Here is a 13912-nt window from a genome sequence, read left to right on the forward strand (position 1 = left end):
TTCTTTCTTTCTTTCTTTCTTTCTTTCTTTCTTTCTTTCTTTCTTTCTTTCAGATTTTATTTATTTATTTGCCAGAGAGAGAGGGAGAGTACAAGCAGGGGGAGTGGCAGGCAGAGGGAGAAGCAGGCTCCTTGCTTAGCTCGATCCCAGGACCCTGAGATCATGACCTGAGCCGAAGGCAGATGCTTAACCATCTGAGCCACGCAGACGCCCCTGAACGCTTTTCTTTCCCTCCCCTTGTGCACTCCCTTTTTGCTGCCAAACCTTAAATCTTTCAATGGGTTGAAATGTGGTCAGAGCTAATGAGGATAGGGCCTTGCTATGGCCCTACCTCACCCCTAATCCTGAGGCTGATTCACTGGGAAGTCGTAATAAAACATCACTGATGAATACAGAGAATGTTGCTCATTCTTTCAAAAACAGCCTTGCCTAAAAGGAGGGTTGGGAATACAGAACTTTTCTCTTGTTCCGTATTTCTCCAATAGAAGTGACCTTCTTGAAGTCCTAGCTCCAGGAGACATGGTCATTGCATGATGAATGGTCACTGAGTGCCGGGGTTGGGTCCCTGGAATTAAAAGGTGAATGAGCCACAGATCTCAGCTCCCTCTAGGATTTTGGTGCCCATCCCTGCCGAGGGTCTGTGGCTAGTATTTCCTGGAAAAGCAATGTCTGAGCAGATAAAGGAATGATGGCTGAGGAGCACATTCCTGTTGCAAGGGGTTCAAGGAAGACCAATGCACCGTGAGTAGAACTGTTAAAGCCTTCCCCCGACCCCGCTTTCTTCTCACTCCAACTTCCTTGCCTGAAAGTCAGCCACCCTGACTCTTTGCATCCTTCCCTGCAGAGGTGTTTTTACAATGTTCTTAAAGGTTGATGATCCCTTTAGCTCCATTTTGGTCCCCTTGATGGTTTTATTTTTTATTTATTTTTTTAAAGATTTTATTTATTTATTTGACAGAGAGACAGTGAGAGAGGGAACACAAGCAGGGGGAGGGGCAGAGGGTAGAAGAAGCAGGCCCCCCGCTGAGCAGAGAGTCCAACGTGACGCGGGGCTCGATCCCAGGACCCTGGGATCATGACCTGAGCCGAAGGCAGATGCTTAATGACTGAGCCACCCAGGCGGGCCCCACCCCCCAATGGTTTTAACTCCTCATTTTCAAGTCCTGCAGATTCTCCCTCCTAAATATTTCATAGATCTGCCCCCTTCTCGGCATCTTGGCCACCACTGCCCACATTCAGGTCCCTGTTGCCTCTTGCTGATTCCCAGGGGTCTCCCTGGTCTCCAGTCTTGTCCTTCCAAAATCTCAACCCCAGGCTCCTACTGGAGAAATCTTACTACAAGGCAAATTGGACCACAGAAGGACATTTGAGAATTTTTAAGGCTGCCCAGCACCTTCCGAATGCCCACCTCGTGTTTGGAGACTTTCCCATAATGCAGTTCCCACCTCTCCAGATGGCATCCTCCCAGCCTCCCTTCCTGCAGGGGCAGTCACGTGACTTTGCTTTCTCCAATCAGATCCTCTCGTTTGGGAGGATGCTCTGGAAGGAAAGAGGCAGGGAGAATGGAGGGTTTGTTAAACAAGGCCGTGGAGGCATCTGCTCCTTCTGGAGCGCCGTGCACTTTCTGGTTTCCAGTGCCCCGAGGTCAGGTGCAGCTTGTGGCTGTGTATTTCCTGATCTTGGCTTTTGGATTCTTTGGAAAACTATGCTGCCTGCTATCTTTTAATCAATTTCAGTTTTGTGTGAACCAGTCAGAGTGGAGTTTGTCGGTTGCAGTTAAGAAGGCTACCTGATATAAAGCACATCATTCTCCCACCGAAATGGTACTCATTGTTTCCCCGCCCACCCTGCCCTGCACGTCCCTCTGCAGCTTCACGTCTGGTGCTTCATCTCGCATTTTGTACTCCAAGGGTACACCAAGCATGGACTCCTCGCTTCTCACTCCCTTGCACTATTCTGTGCACTGGAGTTTTTATCTTACTATAAGCTGCGAAGTGCCCACTTCACAGAAGAGAAAGCTGAGTCTCAGCTACATGGTCACATGTTGGCCGGAGCCACAACTGGAACTCAGATCCCCACTGAACACCGGACGTGACCTCGATGCGGAGAAACTGTCGACATCTCTCAGCCATGGTCAGCTGAGGTCCTGTCTCCTTTTAGGCTAAATTCAAGGCCTTTTTAACATCCCTTTTCCTCTAATGTCCCTTCACGCACAGTCCGTCCCCTTCACTATGCCGGGCACTGTGACTCATTCCCTGCTCAGGCCAGGCACCATCCCACGTCCCCTCCTTTGCCTGGAGAGCTTCCTGTCCCTCGACCCTCTCCCTGTCCCTTTGGTCTAGTGATGAGGTCACAGGCTCTGAGGCCAGATTCCCTGGGTTCAAATCCTGGCTCTGCTTCTCCCTGTTCACCTGAAATGAGGCAAGTCATCCAACCTTTCTGTGCCTCGACTGTGACCTAAGCTCTCTGTGTATGCCTCAGTTTCCCAGGGGAAATGACACTGATTAAAGGACCCACTTCGCAGAGTAGGTATGGAGACCAAATGTCTTAATGCTTAAAATGGTGCCTGGCACGTGGCGAGTACTCAGTAAAGAGCTCCCATTCGTTGTTTGCTGTCTGTCTTGTTCTCTACCCTGTGAGCATCTTAAGGGCATGAACCAGGGTTTATTTATCTTCATATTCTTGGCACCGTGTGCAGCGCCTGGACGTGCTGCGTGCCACATCCGTGCCCCACGCTTGTGAGTCTGGTCTCATGTCAGTTGTTTTTCCATACCTCCTGCCCAAAGGGCGCTGTTCCAGCCTGAAGAAGAAAAAGAGTGCTTTCTTCCAAGCTTGGTCCCCTTTGGGCTGTTGGCTCGGGAAGGCCCCAGAAGACCCAGGGCATGGGGGAACCTGTCAGCTGTAGGGGGCTGGCTCTCCTCAGCCGGGGCTCAGGGACCGCCTGCACTTGGTTGGGGGGCATTTAGGATCTCATCTGGAGGCATCTGGAGGAGCGCTTCATGCAGAGGGCCACAGCATATGTTGTCTCCTGGGTGGTGCCAGATGGTGGGGATTTGGCTAAATTCCCTCCATATCTGTGAGCCCGCTGACCCTTCCAGGGTCCAAAATGCAGCAGAGAAATTGTAATGGTGCTTTGAAATGACAGGAGCTGGAGAACCCTGAGGAGCTTGGCAGAGAAGGAGCTTGCCGTTGTTGCTGGTGCTTGACTATATCCACGATTCCAGCCTGTGTCACAGTCACCCTGGTTAGCTGTCTGCTTCATTCAGTCTGACCACCATGTAAAGGATCCAGAATAGCCCGGTAGTTAAGAGATCAGGCCCCAGAGTCCCGCTGCCTGGGCTCAAATCCCAGCTTCTCCATTTACCACTTGTGCGAACCCCTGGCAAATACCTTTAGTTCTCTGTGCCTCGGCTACCTTATCTGTAATATGGGAATATTATCGCTGTAACAGCAGAAAAACAATCGGGGTCAACAGTGTTGTTTGCCTGCGTATCAGCACGACAACAGCTAACTCTTACGCGGCACTTACCACGGGCCAGAGACCGTTCTTTTTGTGATTTAGGTTATGTAATCCTTACGACCACTCCTCGAAGGAGGTGCTAGTGTTATATCTGTTTTTAAAGTAAGCAAGGTAAGGAGAGTTTAAACAACTTACTCAAGGTCATGAAGCAAGAAGTTGGCAGAAGCAGGATTCAAACTTGGGCAGTCTGGCCCATGGTCCATGTTCTTACCCTCAAGCTGTACCCTGACGGTGACACAGACTTAATCAAAGCCTGAAGCAAGTGCTACGATCTACTCTGGAATACTAAAGAAAGCCGTGTACGTGGTAACTTAGAACAACCAGATGCTATCAGCCTAGTTAACGGAAGCTGATCAATGCATCTTTTTTTCCCTCAAATACAAAGCGTCGGTTTGGATGATTCTGGCTGACCCAACTCCACTTGCTTTCAGCAAGGATGACTTCAGCGATTATTATTATTTGTATGAGAGTTCAGGAAGCTGCAGTGTGCGTAATACAATGGCTCAGGGACAGCATTAAGGAGTCTGGGTCTTTCCCACTTTCTGTTCTGGGATGTCTGTCAGCTTGGTCCACAGCCCGACTCCCCTCTTGACAACGAGCTGGCTGCCCGCAGTTCCAGATGTGAAGAATGTCTGAAAGAGAGGAGACAGGAGAGGTTGTCTGTTCTTGGGGGTTTTGTTATAGAGCTCTGAAACCATTCACTGGAATCTTCCAGAAGACTTCCCATCAGGCTGCCATGACTGGTCATCTGGAGTTGACTGGATGGTGGAGAAGCAGGATCCGCGTCCACCACACAGACTCTGCTCCCCTGCTTTCCTTCACTTGCTTCTGCCGTTCCTCCCGCACCAACGAACGCCGGTCCCGTTCCTCAGTACCACTCTGACAAACCATTTATATCGTGTGGGACTTGTTTCAGCTGCAAGTAACATGAAGCCCAACGGAGAGTGACTTAAATGAAGATGGGTTTGTTCTTCTCCCAGCCCAAGAAGCGCAGAGGCAGCAGTGCGGAGCCAGTGAGTATCAGTCCCTCGCGGCCCAGGGACCAGGCTCTGTCTCCCGGCTTTGCATCCTCAGCTCGCTGGCCGTCACGCACGGGCTCAGCACCCTCTGATTCCCAAGGGGCGGCTGCTCCTTCAGGCAGGAAGGAGAGAGGAGGGGCTGGGGGTGCTCTTAAGTCACAGAAGCCAGAGGCCATTCCTGAGAATGCAGAATCTGTTTATGTGTCATTGGCCCGAACGGGGTCACGTGGCCCCGGAGCCGCAAGGGGTTCTGGGAAAGTGAGTATCTCAGCGGGGCGCAGCGCCACCTTGAACAGAGCCCGGGGCCTGACGCGTGGGAGGGACCAGCGGACACTTGGAAGGCAACCAGCAGAACCCAGCTCAGCTCAGCCTGCACCCCCGCTGAAAATCCGTCCCTCCTTACCGCAAGTCAGTGGGCTGCCCCCCCACTTCTGAGACAGTAAAGTGAAAAAGAAGAGGAAAAAGGATATGCTGAAATGTGCGTCTTCCTGGCCATTCCTCCAAGCTCTCTCAGGCGGTGTTGACTGCACATCTTTGTTGGGCAGGGAAACTGAGGCTCAGAGGGTAGAAACGAGGGGCCCAAGGTCACAGCTAGGTACGGCGCTTGGCGGGGGTGGGACCCCGGTGTGCCTCCCGCGCAGGTGCACGCTCTCTCCCACTCGGCGGGTCCCAGGGCACTCCGGTCAGCCTGGCTGATCCCCCCCACGCCGGGTGCGCCCCATATCGCTCAGGTCAGCAGCAGTGCCTCTGGGGTCCCTGTGCTCCACCCAGGGGCGGAGCACCCCCATGCACCCTGGCCTCCTGGCTGAGGAGAGGAGGGACCCCTGTGGGCAGCCTCTGCGGGCAGGAACCTGAGAACATGGCCTCTAATCATGGGCAGAGCAGTAAGCTTTCAAGTGGGCACGGGGCTGCGCCAGACGCGAAAGCAAACACTGCACATTTTTCTCCTTCTCCTCCCCTCCCCTGAGTTCTGCTGCGGGCCGGTTCATGGGAAGTTGGTTAATTGGAACTGTCCCTGCTGCCCCAGTGAGAAATGGGACGTTGTACACTGTGTCCCCTGGAGAAAGTCTCCCATCTGTTCGCTCCGTGAGGATAATTACGTGTATAAATTACCCGCCTCCTCCTCCCTCCCCGGCCCCGGTGCGAGAGGGGGTGTGCCGGTGATGAAGGTTCCCGAGTGACCTTTGAGACGGGGGGGTGTGACTAAACCGACTCTTGTCTCAGCCATCTGCCCTGAGCACGACTGCCGTATCGATTTTCTATTCCAGGGGCAGAAAACGGACATTTATTTCGAAATATTTTCTGTAATGAATCTGCGATTTGGAAAGGGCGCTTCTACAATTATTACTGTTGAACTTGATGTGACTTCCAGCAGCAGAGAAAGTCACTGACTGTCCCTGGGTTTACTTTTACCTCCTATTACCAAGGGGAAAGACCCCAGGCTGAGCCACTTAGGAGATGCAGCAGGTTCTTCCCACCGCGGCAATGCATAAATCTCTCCCTGAATACCCCGGCTGCAGATTAGGTCACATGGAATTTTCTCTACCTCGGGAAGCCCTGGCCTGGGAGTGGGGACATTCGGAAGAAGTCTGCTCACTGCACTCATGGGGGCGGGGGTGGTAGCGCCTTGGGCAGTTCACTTCTTCTTCTAGGGCCTCAGTGCTCCCTCCTGTGGAATGGGAGGAGGAGATTTAGTTTCTGTTACCCCCTTGTTAGGGAGAATAATGGTTCTCCCACCAGATGTCTATGTCCTAATCCTTGGAATGGAATATGCTAGGTTACAGGGCAGAGGGAAATTCAAGTTGCTGATGGAATTAAGTTGCTAATCAGTGGACCCTAAAAAAGGGAGATGCTCCTGGGTTATCTGGGTGGGCCCGGTGTCATCATCCCAAGGGTCCCTATAAGTAGACGCAGGAGACGGAAGAGGGAGAGCCAGACGGATGGAAGCTGGAGGAGGACTCGGTCCAATAGTGCTCACTTTGGAGAAAAGAGGCCACCAGCCTACCTTGGAAGGTGAAAAAGTTGAGGAAACCGAGTCTCCCTTAGCGTAGCCCTGCCCACACTTCTGTTTCAGACCTTCCAGACCCAATCTGGACCCAGGACACCCAAGCCAGTCCTTGCAGAGCGCATACCACACACCAGGCAGTTTGAGGAGCTTTTCATGCATTACTCACTGCATCTCTCGAGAAACGTGAAAGGCAGGGATCATTATTGCCGCCACCATTTGACAAGTGAGCAAACTGAGGCCCAGAGGAAAAGCCTGGGTTCCAGCCCTTTGGGTCCCCGGCCCGTCCCCACTCTCCGCGCACAGGGTGGCATTTCCTTGGTCTGATGTACAGCGTTGTGCCCACGTGGCATCCAGTTAGGGTGGGCTACAAGTCCCACTTTGCCTGGAATCGTCGTTAATGCTCAGTTTGGCGGATACATCCCACGGTCCACGTGGGGTGTCGAGCCCTCCCTCCCAGCGGAGGCGGAAGAGTAGAGTCGTGCCAGCCGGCTTCCGGGAGCGCACACGGAAGCCTGGAATTGTGTGACTTGCCTTTGAGCTGCGGTTCTAGGACCATTTTGTTCTCTGACCCTGGGGACACGAGAGTCCACACGATCAGCCCCCAGCCCCCAGCGAACATTTCCTGTCTTCATTTTCGCAACTCTTTTCCCTCACACATGGGCTTCTTTGAGGGTCCCCAAACACGGTCAGGCACACATCTGGCTCATGGTCTTTGTCCTTAGCCCCACAGTCACCCCCTTTCCTCCAAGAGCTCTGCGCTCAAACGTCCACTTCTCAGAGAAAGCCTTCCTGAGCACTCCGTTTAACATTGCAGGTTATTCCTCCCCAAACAGAACTCCTTTGTTTCCTTCATTGTGCTTCAGAAATCCCAGCACAATCTGACCTAGTATATATGTTACCTATTTATTCTGTTGATTGTCTGCCCCACTGCGATGTAAGCTCTGGAGGGCCAGCAGTTTGCCCTTTCTAAACAACTACTGTACCCTCGTCCCAGCAACAGCATCTGCCATGTAGTAGGCACTCAATGAATGAATGAATGAATGAATGAATGAATGAATGAAGGCAAGAAATGATATCTTGGCCTAAGTTCATAGACTTGAGAAACAAATGAATCTGAGAGATTCGGAAGAAAATTTCTCATTTTTGTTTCACATTCAGTAAACTTTTCCTTTGTACTTTCTGCATTTATTGTCCTGTTTACAGATTCTCCCAATATTATGTAAACATTCATTTATTTCTTCCAAGACTCAAGTTTTCTACATTTAATTTATCCATGCATCCGGAATGTATTTTGATGTACATAATGAGATATAGATCGGATTTAATATTTTTATCTAGATCATTAGGCACTTTCAAAATGGTCTGAATATCATTTGTGGAATAATCTTCCTCCAAATAATGGAAATGCAAACTTTGTCACATTGCGAATTCTTACATCGATGCCGGTCTTTTCCGGAACTTTCTATTGAGCTCTGCTGTTTTGTTCCCAATCAGCCCCACATTTCAGTTATTACAATTCGATATGTGAGAGTACCTGGTAGGGCTAATACCATAATTCCTTTTTAAAAAAAAAAAAAATTTTATGACTTAATTTTCTAAATTCACTTTAGACCATTTTCCTCATGATACCTTTGTGGAGCTTCATATTTTATAGAATGAAAAAAGAGGCAGTAAATATTTAGTCAATATTAACTCTATCTAGGAATATGTTATGTATCTTATTGTTTCTTTTCATAGTTTTATTCATATGGATCCCAAGACTTGTTATAACATCTAAGTCATGTGCTGTATGCCATTGTTATGGAAAATTGGACTTTTTTCTCGTTTGGGTTTAACTGCCTATTCTTTTTTTTTTAAGATTTTATTTATATATTTGAGAGAGAGTGCTTGAGAGAGAGCAGAGAGCACAAGCTGGGGGGGAGGGGCAGAGGGAGAGGGAGAGGCAGACCCTCCGCTGAGCAGGGAGCCCGATGAGGGACTCAATCCCAGGACCCCGAGATCATGACCTGAGCCAAAGGCAGACGCTTAATTGACTGAGCCACCCAGGCACCCTCAACTGCCTATTCATTAATGTGTGCATCTGGATTTTGTTCCATCAATCCTTTTTGTTATTCCCGTATCAACACCAAATCTGGTAGAACAAGTTCCTCCTAAATTCTCTAGAATGGTTCTGATTTCCTGCTGTAGAACACTGGAGATAGTCAGGGTCTTGCTGGTTGGTGCCTCATGTTTCATGGCTTGAAGAATTGGGGACGTCTGAAGTCTCCCTCCGGAGGGAGGTCCAGGGCGGTGATAGTCTGTGCATAGGTCTTCATCCTCATAAGGGTCAGCTGTTTTTATCAGTCTGCAGTTCCCAGGCTGCGGTCCACCTGGACCATTGTAGAGTCACAGAGAAGACAGGATTTCGGAGATAGATTCTTCCATCCGTGTTTCTGTAGACAAGCCAGAGGCTCAAGAGTGGTTTGCTCAAGGTCACACAGTAAACCCAGGTCTAGCAAGATTAGGGAGGAGCTCTTCTTTTCTTGAGACTACCCATATCTCTCCCTGCGAGATCTTCTCCAGCCGAAGGCATTAATATCTCCTCCATCAGGGCTGACACTCCCCTGAGCTCCTGACGGGTGTACTTGGTGGCCCAGACACACAGATGTAACCTGTCCAAATTAAGACTCTAATACCTCCCTCTCCGTCTGTATCTTCTCTGCTCTTCTGCATCTCCATCAATGGCCAGGCCAGCCTTCTGGTTGCTCGGGACCCAAACCTGGGAGTCATCTTTACCTCCTTCCTTTCTCTCCTAAGTCATGTCCGGTCCATCAGGAGGCTGTGTGGGCTTGATCTTTGGAAGATATCCCCAGTCCAACTGTTTCCTGTCACCTCCACTGCTGCCTCCACCCCCACCTCCGTCCAAACCACTGGATCTCACACCTGGTTTCATCAATGGCCTCCTCACTGCCTCTCACCTCCTGCCCTCACCCCCCCACCCTTCCTTCCTCTCCCCGTTGCAGCAGTCCGAGTGTTGTGTGAGTCCCCTGTTCAAAACCCTTCATTGATTTCTCATCTCATTCAGAATGAAAAGGGAAAAGAAAGCAGTGGAACAAGAACTAGCTCTGGTGTCAGCTTCATCCTTCTCTATAGAAAAATGGGCAACTTTCTCCTGTATTAAATGGTTAGAGTGGCTATTTTAAGAGGTCAAGGGGTCAGCGGTCCACGGGTCCCCCCAACTCTCCTGCATTCCCTTCCTGACTCACCACCTAGACCTGTCCTTCCTGATGCACCCTCCTGGGGCCCCTGCCTGAGGGTCTGCTCCTCCTTATCCTCATCCCCTTACCTCCTTCCTCAATGGACCCATCATGCTTATGGGCTGTTCTGCTGATGACCAGGTTCCCAGAGATGGCAACAGCGCTGGGAGCCTCCTTCTCAAGTTCTAGCCTCTGCTCCAACCTCCAGGTCTTGATATTCTCTGTCAGTTTAAACCCAGAAGATTCAACCAAATTTACCATCTTCCTACACACCCCCAATCCACTTCTCCTTCAGACTCCTCTGCTTCTGTTCAGCCATCAGGTCAGCCACCCAGGCTCAAAGACATTTGAGTCATTTTTGGCTCTCCCAGGTGGGAGACTCTAATAGTTAGGATGCTTTGGGCCACAGCTAACAGCAACTCCAACAAACAATGCTGCGTAAAAAATAAGTGTATTTAGCAAAAGATTGAGGAGGGCATCTTCAGGCATCACATAGTCTACTTGTGCTGAGAACAAGGAATAAAAGGGCAGTTCAGGGAGCATCTTTTTTGCACCTGTCCTTTTCATAAGGACACAGACCTTTCTTAGGAGCTCCATCACACATCCTGTCAGGTCCTTGGCCAGAATGAGGCCACAGGGCAGCCCTTACTTCAGGGGGCATGGGGAAGTATCGGGCATGGTGCTTGGGAGAGTCAAGGTTGGTTTTGACCAACCGTGGCTCTTCCATTGTTCCTAGAAAACAATCAGGGATTTGTTAGCAAGAAAGGTGGGGATGGCTGTTGGGTTAGGGGACATCGGTGCCTGCCACACCATCTTCTTCCACCCCCAACATCCTATCCCATTTTCTCCCCTCAAATGCCTCTGTCATCTTTGTTTCATGCCCATTGCCAGCACCTTGATCTACATGGAGCTGACTCTCACCTCAATCATAATATTTGCCTCTAAAAAGACACACCACCTCTGGTCAATCTTTTCTCTCCCAAAAAACTGACACTCCATTTCTCAGGTACAATTCTAACTCTATCACTTCAGCACCCGATGTCTTTGGTGGTTTGTCCTTATCTACCAAGTTAGATATAAACCTCCTCATGCTGATATCCAAGGCCTTCCACAATATGACCTCTGACAAAGTAAAATCTGTCCTGTTTGCAGCTAGACTCAGGAGGGGAACCGAGAAAGAGATAAACAACCCTCCCGGCAACTGGCAGTTAGGTCACGATGTTCCCAAATCAGCAGGAACAACGCTCACGGAATACGATATATTCAGAAAAGGCCATACCGTGGCCATGTGTGAAACTAGGCAGAAACAGGACACAGAAATGACTGCACATACCCCTCTTCTTCTAACAGGAGCGATGGCCGCCTCTTTACCACTGAGAACTCTAACCCTGCTTTAATCTCCCTGCCTCCAAGCAAAAAATATTTGAGTTACCCAACCACCAAAGTGTTGCACTTCGTGACCTTGCCTCCTTAATCCCCCAGCAGAAGCCCAAGCCCTCCAGAAGAACTTCTCCATCCCTCTTACCGAGATGCTCTGGGCCTGTGGTGGACGATTTCCTCTGTTGCAGCAAGCTAAACAAATGGAACCATGACTGGCTGCAGCTAAAGTCCCAGTGGTCTTTGATTGGTGGGATGAACATCATGGCCCAACCTTCTCATGTTATCTCCCACGGTTCTCCAAGATCTCCTTTATAATTCAGAACTTTTTTTTTTTTTTTCCAGTTTCGGACATAATTCTGACCAAGCCTCCTGGATCCAGCTGCCATTTTTCAAGAAATATGGAGGATGGAGGGAATGTGTGGATGACGCTGACTGACCATAAATAAGGAATTACCAGAACCCAAATGGTGAGAAACTCTACCGGTCCCATGGCCCAGGACTGCAACAGAGGAATTCTCAGGAAAAGAGGCACAGAAGGATATCCTGTGGGCTTTAAAGACCTACCAAGATCTTTGGAATCAGTCACATTAGCCATAGGGTCTGAGGAGGCACCTCGGCTGGCGACGCTGCGGAGATGGACTGCGAGGTGTTCACTGTGAGTCAGAGTGGTGGCCGCTCTGGAGCGGGGAGCGGGGCTGTGACTGGCGTGCGGCCACGGAGAGACTTCTGGCAAAGTGCTATTTCTTGACTTGGTCCAGGATATAAGGATATTCGTTTATACTATTTCACGAAGCTATGCATTTTTAATGTGTTTTTTTGGTAACCAAGTTTCATTTTAAAATGAAAAGGTTAAAACACATGTAACCTTGGATAGGTCGGTTTCTACAGACGAGGATGGAAGCAAGGAACCCAGTTAGGGGCTGTCACAGCAAACCAGGAGAGGTGACGAAGGGGACCTGAATCAAGGTGCTAGCATGGGGGTGGGGGCTGCGGTCGGACGCTGAACATTTGGCAGGGACCTACAAGTCTCACTGCCACGTTGGGCTGAGCCTGAGTGAAAGAGGAGAAGCGAAGTTAGGCCATTTCTCTGCCACAACCACGTATCCTGGGGAACATGGCGGCCAGCCACAGGTGTGTGCGGGGGGATGGGATGCAAGTGTCAAAGAAGTACTAAAAAAGCTGTCTGTGCCTGCCGGTGGGTGAGACCCACAGGAAGAGGTGTCCTGTCCTTTGGAGGGGTACATGCCTAGCACCGAAGCTCCTGGTCAGAATGAGACAGACAGATGTAGGCTATTGCTGGAAGTAGCATTAGCCCAGAGATGTTTCCTGACCTCGGGGAATTAGAAAAGGGCAAAGACTTTCAACCTAACTTGTCAGATTTCTGTTGCCCTGGGAAGTGTGGCCTCGAGACCACCCCCTCCCCCTGTGCCCGGCACACACATCTATCCTTCTCACTTCTGAAATTCACATTAAACAAGGTGTCCCTTTTGTTGGAGCTCATTATCCATTTGTTAAATCGGATAATCTATCTTGTCTCCTTAAAAATGTCACAATCATAAAATAAGGGAGCGAGGCACTTAAATAATTTACGGGAAAAGAAGGTCAATAGCCAACCCTTTTACATTAGTTTTAGAACAAGCCACACCTAGATTTGCAAAATAGCAACGTGCAGATATGTGTCTGATGAAAAGCTGCTTTTTGGCAGATAGAATCCTATTTTCCCACGGACTTTTGTTATGATCTCTGACACGTGTCAGTTATCTCCTGCTCCCGACCAGCTCTAGGGTTTCCCAGGCTGGCCCCCCGATTTGCCGTACCACTTTGAAGCCAACATTTCCATGGACCGGGGGAGCTGTTAGAGTCTAGGGCCCTAAGCAGGCGTCCTGGTGTCCTGCTTATAGAATGGTCGTCCATTTCGAGCCAGTTGCTTGGCAGGAAGGCTGCCTGCATTTTTAAATGGGTTCCCCCACCTTGGGTATGGGAAATTTTTTTTTTTTTTAAAGATTTTATTTATTTATTTGACAGAGAGAGACACAGCGAGAGAGGGAACACAAGCAGAGGGAGTGGGAGTGGGAGAGGGAGAAGCAGGCTTCCCGCCGAGCAGGGAGCCCGATGCGGGGCTCGATCCCAGGACCCTGGGATCATGACCTGAGCCGAAGGCAGCCGCTCAACCGACTGAGCCACCCAGGCACCCCTTGGGTATGGGAAATTTGCAGCCAGCTGTGCTAGGAGTGAATTATGATGTCAGTATTCCAGAATTCCTAATGAATTCTCCTCGGCAAAAAAAAATGCTCTTACTCCGCCTCCCCCAAGGCATGTTTCTGGTTGATTAATGAGCAAAGGCACGGAAAAATCTATGGCTTCGGGAGAATGAGGAAGAGTGAAATCATTTCTGCTTTCAGAACTCACTGTGCCCCAATTATTTTATTTGTTAAGAAAAAATGATTTCATCCTCCATTTATTTATCTCCTATACATCTAGATTCAGAACCTTTCCTCAAAAGAACAGATTTGGGTCTATACCCCTCCCTCTACCTTGATCCCTGCTGACTTGCCCCAAGATAGGAAATCCAGCCGTGCCCCTTAGGGGGCAGTTGTCTTAGCTAATTGGGACCTAGTTTATTTATTTATTTATTTATTTATTTATTTATTTATTTATTTTTAAGATTTTATTTATTTATTAAGATTTTATTTATTTATTTGACAGAGAGAGGCACAGCGAGAGAGGGAATACAAGCAGGAGGAGTGGG

This window comes from Mirounga leonina, unplaced genomic scaffold (assembly GCF_011800145.1).
Source record: "Mirounga leonina isolate KUSES-001 unplaced genomic scaffold, KU_Mleo_1.0 Mir_195, whole genome shotgun sequence".
NCBI classification, from domain to species: Eukaryota; Metazoa; Chordata; class Mammalia; order Carnivora; family Phocidae; genus Mirounga; species Mirounga leonina.